Source organism: Stenella coeruleoalba, assembly GCF_951394435.1.
Source record: "Stenella coeruleoalba genome assembly, chromosome: 1".
Lineage (NCBI taxonomy): Eukaryota > Metazoa > Chordata > Mammalia > Artiodactyla > Delphinidae > Stenella > Stenella coeruleoalba.
This window is the reverse complement of record NC_137169.1, coordinates 109,524,722-109,534,894: the sequence shown is the minus strand read 5'-3', so window position 1 is coordinate 109,534,894 and position 10,173 is coordinate 109,524,722.

The window sequence follows — 10,173 nt, the reverse complement described above, 5'->3', positions numbered from 1 at the left end:
CATTCCAGTGTGAGAGGCAGGTGGCAAGTGAAATAAACACATGCCTGGAATATAAAGCGTGTTAGAAATACTGTGTAGAAAAATAGGGCAAAGAAGAGGTTTATGGAGCGCTCAGGGAGGGGATGTTGTGTATTTTAAATGGAGTAGTCAAGAAAGGCCTACAGCAAGAACATGAAGGAATGAGGTCAAGGTGAGGATAAGTGGGGGGAGAGGGAACAGCAGGGGCCATGTCCCTAAGGCATGTTCTGAAACCAGCAAGGAGGCCAGTATAGCTGGGCATGTGTGAATGAGGGAAAGAGCTGTCAGAGGTGAGGGTGGAGGAGTGGGTGATGCCAGGCAGTGGGAGAAATCATGCAGCAACTTGGGCTTTTACAGTGAATGAGATGAGAAGCCACTGCAGAGTACTGCACAGAGGATTGGCATCATCTGACTTACTTTAAAAGGATCTCTCTGGCAAGGGTGGAAGCAGGTAGAACCGTAAGAGGCAACCACAGCCACACAGTAGCTGCTTAGAACTCGGGTAACAGTAGCAGAGGCAGGGAGAAGTGGTCAGATTATAGATATGCTTTGACAATAGAATCAGTAATATTCACTAACAGATTAGATGTGAGGTATAGGTGAGAGCAAACAATGACTCAAAAATTCTTGGCCTGAATGAATGACTAAGGATGGAGCTGCCATTTAACAGATATAGAGAAGACCAGGGGTGGGGCTGGCTTTGTGGGAAAAATCAACAGTGAGCTTTGTGACGTGTTAAGTTTGAGATACCCATTAGACACACCCAAGTAGAATTGTCAAGTAGGCAGTTAGATATACTAGCGGAGTTCGGAAGAAGGTTCATGCTGTAGACATAAATTTGGAAATCATCAGTGTATAAATAGCATGTGAAGTCATGAGCCAGGATGAGGTCATCAAGGGAATGAATACAGATAGTAAAGAGAAGAGGTTCAGGACCATCCCCTGAATTACTCCAGTGTCAAGGGGTCAGATGAGAAGGAACAAGTCAAGAAAATTGGGACAAACTGAGAAGGAGCAGGTAAGAAACCCATCCGGAGAATGGGGTATCCCGGAAGACAAGTGGAGACGTTGAGGAGAAGGGATGAACAATTGGAGGAAATGCTGTAAAGATGAGGACCAAGAACACCCATTGGGCTGGGCAACATGGAGTCCATTGGAGACCTTGACAAAGGCAGTCAAGGGCAGAGGTGAGGATGAAAGCCAGATTGCAGTGACTTCAAGAGCGAATGAGAAGAGAGGGCTTGGGACAGTGAGAATAGACAGCATTTTCAAAAAGTCTTATAGGGAAGAGAAGCAGATAAATGGGAGAATAGCCAGTGCTGATTCCCTTCCTCCAGCATCTTCTAAACTCTGCTCATGACTCTACCCTTCCTCTGCTGGGAAGTCATCACTGACAGACCAAAGTCCACGAGACCCTGACAGCTCTACAGCCCATGTTCATTTCAACCCCATCTTCCCACTCCTCTGCTCCTGCCTGTGGAGGTTTGGATCCAGGCTGGGACTTTCCCACTTCTTCTCTGTTCCTGGAGACCTCTTCTGCAAATATCTCCATGACTTACTTCTGCACCTCATTCAGACCTCTACTCGAAATGTCACTTCCCTGAGATGGCTCCTCCAGCCACCCTATCTAAATAGACCGCTCACTCCAACATGCTATTTATCTCATTAGAGTGCTCGTCATCATTTGAACTTATGGTTTTTACTTGTGTTCTTCCTTCGCTAGAATGTAAGTTCATGAGAGGAGAGCTCTTTACTGTATTAATTTCTCGACTTTCCCAATACTTGGGACCGTACTTGGAACATGGTCTCCTCAACATGTCCAATATGTCTGTCACCTACGTAAATACTTCTGGAAGGAATGTCTACTCATGTTAAAAAGATGTAACTGTGTTTTCCCATAAATAAATTTAACGTCTAATATCTAGTCACTGTTCTTGATGAGAGAAAACTTAATGCATTCAAGTCCGGATAAACTCAGTCAACTCTGGCTTAACCTCAGGCAAGGTAAGATCCCCTCTTCCATTCCTTCTCCTCTTACCCCTCAGATTATTTTAAGACTGCTTTCTGGAAAGTAGAAGATTTTAGATCTGTGCCATGAATCCCAAAAGCCTGCTTAGAAACTTAATTTTTGTTTTGAAGATCCAGCCGTAGACCCTCCTCTGGGGTCTGTGCTGCTCGCAAGATGGAAGACGGCTCCTCAGGGAGTCTTGTGTGAGAGAAAGGATGGGATTAAAATATTCCAAAATTTCACCCCCCTACATAGTCTCTCCTTCTTTGTAGCAGTAGTGATCATGTGACTTTGTAAACATTCCTTCCTCCACATTCATAGTCTCAAGCTTTAGAGAGCAAAACCAGGACCCCATTTTTCCTCCTGCGTCTGCCCTGGCGCTTTTTGGTGGTATTTCTGTGCTTAGAGTTTCATTTCTCCTCTCCCTGCCTCCAGCCCTAGCAATACAGGAATTCCAGCCATCCTCTGCCCCTGCCTCTAAGTCGTTCCAAGCAGCAGGTGGATCTAACTGGCCATGAGGCCAAACAAAAGTGTGAAATCTGCATTCAGGGATGAGACTAGAAGAGACAGTCCTGGCATCCCTGCAGGCACTGAGGGCTAATAGAGCCAAGCCAGCCCCAGCCCTTCTGGAGGGTCTGTGCTATGCCCACCTCCAGGAGGCAAGAAAAATGACGGGGGCTGGAGCCAGGGTAAGTATAGTATTATTTTAACTGGGGAAGGAGGAGCATTCAGTCTGGCTGAGGTTCAAGGAGCCCCATCTTCCATGCTTAACTTGCCATTGCAGCTTCCTGGGTCTCACATAGTACAAGCATCTCTGGTGTGTGCAGCAGGATATCAGAGTTTAAAAATTCAGTTTGTAATTTTTGTCTATGACTCCTAAATGTAACCCAACCACTTCATCCAATGCTTAATCAAGCAAACAGCAATTGATCTAGTGTTGAGTGGAGGGGAGAGGAAACATTTAAGTCTCCCCAGTTTGCACCTTCCTAACCTGAGTTTTCTGCCATTGAAATGGTTCCTCTTTTTTCCAGCTTTATTGAGATATAATTGATAAAAATCATGTAAGTCTAAGGTATACAATATGATGCTTTGATACACGTATATATTACAAAGTAATTACCACGATAAGGTTAGTTAACATATTTATCACATAATTACCATTTGTTTGTGTGTATGGTAAGAACATTTAAGATCTACTCTCTTAGCAGCTTTCAAATAAATAAGACAATATTGTTGCTTACAGTCACCATTTTGTACATTAAATTCCCAGAGCTTATTTACCTTATAAATGGTGGTTTCTACCCCTATTCCCTCCCCTACCTGCCCCCACCCAGTCCCTGCCAACCACCACTTCACTCTGTCTCAATGAGGCTTTTTTTTTTTAAGATTCCACACATAAGTGAGAAAATATAGTATTTGTCTTTCTGTCTGACTTATCTCACTTAGAAATGATCCAAAATGAAATACAGAAAGACAATTTTAAAAGAAAAGGAACAATGCTTCAGTGAGCTGTGGGAAAATATCAAGCAGCCTAGTACAAGCATAGCTGAAGTCCCTGAAAGATGGAGTAGGAGGGCAATTACTGAAATGTTTACAAACCGGGGTGGGGGGATCTACACGGATACAAAAAATTAGTGAGCTCAAGCACAAGAAATGTGAAACAAATTATATTATCACATCAAAATAAAATTGCTTCTAGCAAGTGATAAAGAAAATAATCACAAAAACCAGCACAGAAAAAGACACATTGCACAAGGAAGGTCATATTACAGAGGGAAAAAGAGTAAGAACAAATTGCTCACTCTTCATAATGCAAGCCAGAAAATAGCAGAGCAAGTGTACTGGAAGAGACACTATATATACATTGGAATTCTATATTCAGTAAAATATCTTTATAGAATGAAGACTTTGTCAAACATTTCAAAGCTGAAATAATTTAACACCAGAAGACTCTGTATTCTAAGAAATGTTAAAGGTAATCCTTCATGGGCTTCCCTGGTGGCGCAGTGGTTGAGTCCGCCTGCCGATGCAGGGGACGCAGGTTCGTGCCCCGGTCCGGGAGGATTCCACGTGCCACGGAGCGGCTGGGCCCGTGAGCCATGACCGCTGAGCCTGCGCATCCGGAGCCTGTGCTCCGCAACGGGAGAGGCCACAACAGTGAGAGGCCCGCGTAATGCAAAAAAAAAAAAAAAAAAAAGGTAATCCTTCAGGATGAATAGGAGTGATATAAAATGGAATTATAGATCCACACAAAGGAAGAAAGAGCACTCTACCTGGATAAAAACAAAAGACTTTTGCTTACTATTTAAACCTACTTGGAGAATAAATAATTATTTAAAGCAAAATTGATAGCAATGTATTACGAGGTTTTTAACATATGTAAAAGAAAAGTGTATCACACCAAAACACAAAGGTCAGAAGGAAAGAAACGGAAGAATATTGTTTATAGGTTCTTAGGCTGCAAGTGAAGTGGTGTAATATGAAGGTAAACTATCCTAAGTGAAGGATGGATCTGTACAACACAATTTAACCACCAACATCGCACAAAGAGTTATAGAGAGTAAGTCAACAGAGGAGGTGAGATGGGATTATATAAAAGACTCAGTGGAAAGGAAAAACAAAGGCAAAAGAAAACAGAACATAGGTGAGACATAGAAAACAAATAGTAAGATGGTAGATTTAAACTCAACCATATCAATAATCACATTAAAAGTATTGATCTCAACACTCTGATTAAAAAGCAGAGATTATCAGATTGAATAAAAAAGACCCAAATATATATTATCTAGAAGGAACCCATTTTAAATATAAAGATGCTAATAGGGTGAAAATAAAGTGATGGAAAAAGTAATGTCTTGCTTATACCAATCAAAAGAATACTGAAGTGACTAAATTGACTTGAAAGTAGATTTTAGAGCAAAGAATATCACCAGTGACAAAGAAAGTCATTCTGTGATGATTATGAGGCAATTTATGGAGAGGATATAATAAACCCTAAATGTTTATGCATCTAATAAAAAGTTTTCAAAATATATGAATCAAAACTGTTAGAGTTACAAGAAATAATAGAAGAGTTTATGGTTATCTTCAGAGATATCAACACTACTCATTTAATAATTGATAAGTGGCCATAGCATCATTAGAAATATAGAAGACTGAAATCACACTGTCACAAAAATTAACGTAATTGACACTATAGAACATTCCGTGCAAAACAGATTCCACTTTCTTTTTGAGTGTACCTGGAGCATTCACCAAGATAGAGCATATTCTGGCCCATAAAACAAGTCTCAATAAGTTTAAAAGGATTCAAGTAATACAAAGTGTGTTATTTGACTACAGAGGAATAAAATTAGAAATAACATAAAGATCTTTTAAAAATCTCCCAACATTTGGCAAAAAAAAAAAAACATAGCTAACACATAGATCAAAGGACAACTCAAAAAGTTAGGAAGTCTTTTGATCTAGAAAGTTAAGACACAACATATAAAAAAATTTTGAAACTAGCTAAAACAGTACTGAGAGGAAAATTAATAACATTAAATGTGCATACTAGAAGAGGAAAGACTTCAAGTTAATGGCCTTGGCTTTCATGTTAAGAAACTAGAAAAGAGAAGAACAAAGTAAGCCCAGAGTAAGCAGAAGAAAGGAAATAATAAAAATCAGCTCAGACATCAGTGAAACAGAAAAGTGAAACAACATAGAAAACCAATGAAACAAAAAGCTGATTCTTTAAGATTGATAAAATTGTTGAAAACACTAGCCAGACTAAGCAGGAAAAAAAGGGAGAAGACATAAATCACCAATATCAGAAATGAAAGGACTTCCCTGGTGGTGCAGTGGTTAAGAATCCGTCTGCCAATGCAGGAGACACGGGTTCGAGCCCTGGTCCAGAAAATCCCACATGCCGCGGAGCAACTAAGCCCGTGTGCCACAGCTACTGAGCCTGCGCTCTAGAGCCGCAAGCCACAACTACTGAGCCCACATGCCACAGCTACTGAAGCCCATGCACCTAGAGCCTGTGCTCCGCAACAAGAGAAGCCACCGCAATGAGAAGTCTGTGCACCACAACGAAGAGTAGCCCCCGCTCACCACAACTAGAGAAAGCCCACGTGCAGCAACAAAGACCCAACACAGCCAAAGATAAATAAATAAAAATAAATAATTTTTTTAAAAAAGCAATGAAAGAGGTCACCTTGCTACAAATTCTATAGGTATTAAAAAATGTTAAGGACATATTATAAAACACTTTATGACAACAAATTCAAAAACAAATAATATGGATAAATTTCTTAAAAGAAAAAAATTAGCAAAGTTCATTCAAGAGGAAATAGATAATCTGAAAAACTCTAAATCAGTTAGAGAAATTATATTTTAAATTAAAAACTTTCCCACAAAGAAACACTGGTGAATTCTACCAAACGCCTAAGGAAGAAATATACCAAATTCTCCACAAGCTACTCCAGAAAACTGAAGAGAAGGGACTACTTCTCACTTCATAAGGACATTATTTTGACACCAAAACCAGAAAAAGGCATTACAAGAAAAGTAAACTATAGACCAATATCTCTCCTTAACATAGAGGCAAAAAGGTAACAAGAATTTAGCAAATCAAACTTAAACACATGTAAAAAGGACTAACAGCACAATCAAATAGGGTTTGACTCAGGAATGCAAGGCTGTTTTAATATTCAAAAATCAATCATTATAAAGCAGAAACTAACACACCATTGTAAAGCAATTATACTCCAATAAAGATGTTAAAAAAAAATCAATCAATGTAATTCACCATATTAATAGACCAAAAGAGAAAAACTGTATGATCATTTCGATAGATGCAGAAGAAAATATTTTTCAAAATTCAACATCCATTTTTTGTTAAAAACTCCCAGCAAAGTAGAAAGAGAAGGACCATCCTCAAATGGCAGCAAAAAAAAAGAGATAAAAAGCATCCAGATTGGAAAGGAAAAAGTAAAACTCTCTTTATGCTCAGATGACCTGATCACATATATTGAAAATATTATGGAATTTACATGAAGCTATTGAAACTAATAAGCAGTATACAAGATTATACAAAAATTGCATTTTCATATACTAACAATGAATAATCAGAAACTGAAATTAAAAACCCCATTTAAATTATGATCAAAATAGATGAAATACCTAGGGAAAATGTGACAAAATATGTGCAAAACCTTTTCACTGAAAACTACAAAACTTAAAAAGAAATTAAAATGACCTATATAAATGGTTAGATATTCCATGTTTATGAATTGAAAGACTCAATATTGTTAAGATGTCCATTCCTCTCCAATTTAATCTACAGATTTAATTCAATCCCAGTCAAAATCTCAGCAGGCTTTCTTTTTTTTTTTTTTGTAGAAATGGACAAGTTTATTGCAAAATTCATATGGCAGTGCAAAGGACCTAGAATAGCTAAAGCAACTTCGAAAAGGAACAAAATTAGAGGACTTACATTATCTGACTTCAAGACACATTAAAGCTATAGTAAATAAGATGAGAGTGTCAGGAAGGACAAATAGATCAATGTAACAAAATAAGAATTTGGAGGTAAATACAAACAAATATGGTCAGTTGATTTTTGACAAAGATGCAAAGGCAATTCAGTAGAGAAAGGATCAATTGAATATCCCTATATGCCCCTCCACACTGCCCCCCCCAAAATAAATCCTTTGTCCAAAACTTTCACCATATACAAAAAATAACTTATAGAAGAACACATAGGAGAAAACCTTTGTGTCCTAGGATTAGGCAAAGATTTCTTAGATAGGACACCCAAAGCAAGATCCATAAAAGAAAAAAAATTAATTGGATTTTGTCAAAATTAAGAACTCCTCCTCTTTGAAAGAAACTCTTTAAGAGCATGAAAAGATGAGCCACAGACTGGGGTAAATATGTGCAGATAGCTTATCTGATAAGGGACTTATATCAAAATGTATATATATATCTTTTAAAAACTTTCAGAATTCAGTAATAAGAAACCAAACATCTCAGCAAAGTAATGGAGGAAATATTTGAACAGATAATTCACCAAGGAAGATACCTGGAGACAAATGAGCACATGGAAAGATGCTCATACCAGTAGCCATTAAGGAAATGCAAATTAAACTCAATTAACACATGTCAATTAGAATGTCTAAAAATAAAAAACTGAGCACACAAAATGTTGGCAAAGATGTGCAGCAACCAGAATTCTCACGTACTTTCAGTGGGAATGTAGAACGGCACAAGCAGTTTGGAAAACAGTTGGGCAATTTCTTAAAAAGTAAAACATATACCTACCATACCAGTTATTCTACCAGTTATTCTACTCTTAGGTCTCTATCCAAGAGAAATGAAATCATATACCCATCCAAAAACTTGTCATGAACGTTCAGGGCAGCTTTATTTGTAATAGTCAAAACCTGAAAACAATCCAAATGTCCATCAATAGATGAATGGATAGACATAATGTGGTGTTATCCGTACAATGAGGGCATTTACTACCCAGCAATAAAAAAGAATGAACAATTGATACATGCAACAACTTGTTTGAGTCTCAGAGTAGTTTTGCTAAGTGAAAGAAGCCAGGCATAAGAGAATACATACTGGATGATACCACTTGTATAAAATTCTTGAAAGTTCAAACTAACTTATAGGGACCAAAAGTAGATCAGTTGTTTTCTGGAGATTGGTGGGCAGGGAGAATCATGAGGGAAGAAACACAAAAGGTCATTAGAAAAATTCTGAAGGTGATGAATATGTCAGCTGTATACCAAGAAAGCAGGAAAAAATGAAGTTTACAAGTACAGTGAATGAGACTGATTTCTCTATTTCTACCTGTCCACCTAGATTAACGGAGGTGTGTTTTGGGAACAAATTGCTGGAGCATGGTGGCTTCTTTGGAGAGAAATAGAGACCTGTTGACAGAGAGGGAAGTTTGAGGAGAACCAATGCATTGAGTATCCATGATGTGTCAGATCCTATGTCAAGCACTTTAAATGAATGATCCCATTTAATTCTCATAAAAACCCTTTGAAGTAAGTACCATTACCCTCATTTTACAGATGAGGGAATGGAGCCTGAGTGGGTCCAACAACTTGCTCCACCATCGTAGAGCTGGTATTGATGCCATAAGACTCTGCTGCCTGGGCCAGCTGCAGTGCTGTGCTGAGTCCTGAGAGCTCTATCTCTACGAAAATCTCTGGGATAAGGGAGGGGAATCACTCCTCGGCATGTGCTCTTGCTGGTTTGACCTCAAAGGTGGTGCGCAGGGGCCCAGGGGCACTGGAATTCCTGCTCTTAGGTGACTGGCCGCCCCCTTTTCCTGGGACTGGAGGGATTCCTGGAACGTGGGACTTTCATTTTAAAACAGGGATGAGTCAGTCACACTAATTCTGGCTCAGCAGAGGCCTTGTACTTCTGGACTCTGGTTTTCTGGGTCCTGGGCCCTTGATGACATGCCTAGAATATTTTCTTGGACTTAGGCTGGACAAGGGAGATGGTTTTATAGGTAAAGGAGGAAACAGAGGCAATTTTGTATTGCTCTTTTATTTTTGTGCTATCTAATATCAGGATCGCTAGGCAAGATGTTTCTAGCCTCTTCAACCTTCCATTTCCAGCTGGGGCCTCCCTAGGTTGGGAGGCTATGAAGGGAAATAGGGGCTTCTGGTTGGGAGGAATTGGTGGTCAATGAGAATCAGCTTTTCTAAAAGTAGGTCTAGCCTGACTCTACCAGGTGGTGGGCATGGCACCGTCCACTTGTTTGTGACAGTCTACTTGTTTGGCTGCTTCTGCCCCTGGGGACCTGATTTGGGCACCAGTTCTGGACTTTGGGACTGCTGTTGGCTTAGGGAGTTATTGTTCTGAGTTTTTGGTGCAGTGGGATCAGTCTCCTTATTAAGGCACGTGCACCCAGGCTTGGGCTCCAAACAGCAGCACGTGGGCTGAATGTAACACAGAGGCTTCGGCGGGCAGCATGGGCTTCATTTCGGTGGGCAGCTTGGGTTGCATTTTGGTTGGTCACACCTCTTCTCAAGTTTTGGAGGTCCTAGAACAAAAAGAACATTTTCAGAGGGAAAGCTGGCTGCCTGCATTCACTCCCCTCTTCTTTGACCCCCAGATACATCCATCTTCAGAGTGATGAC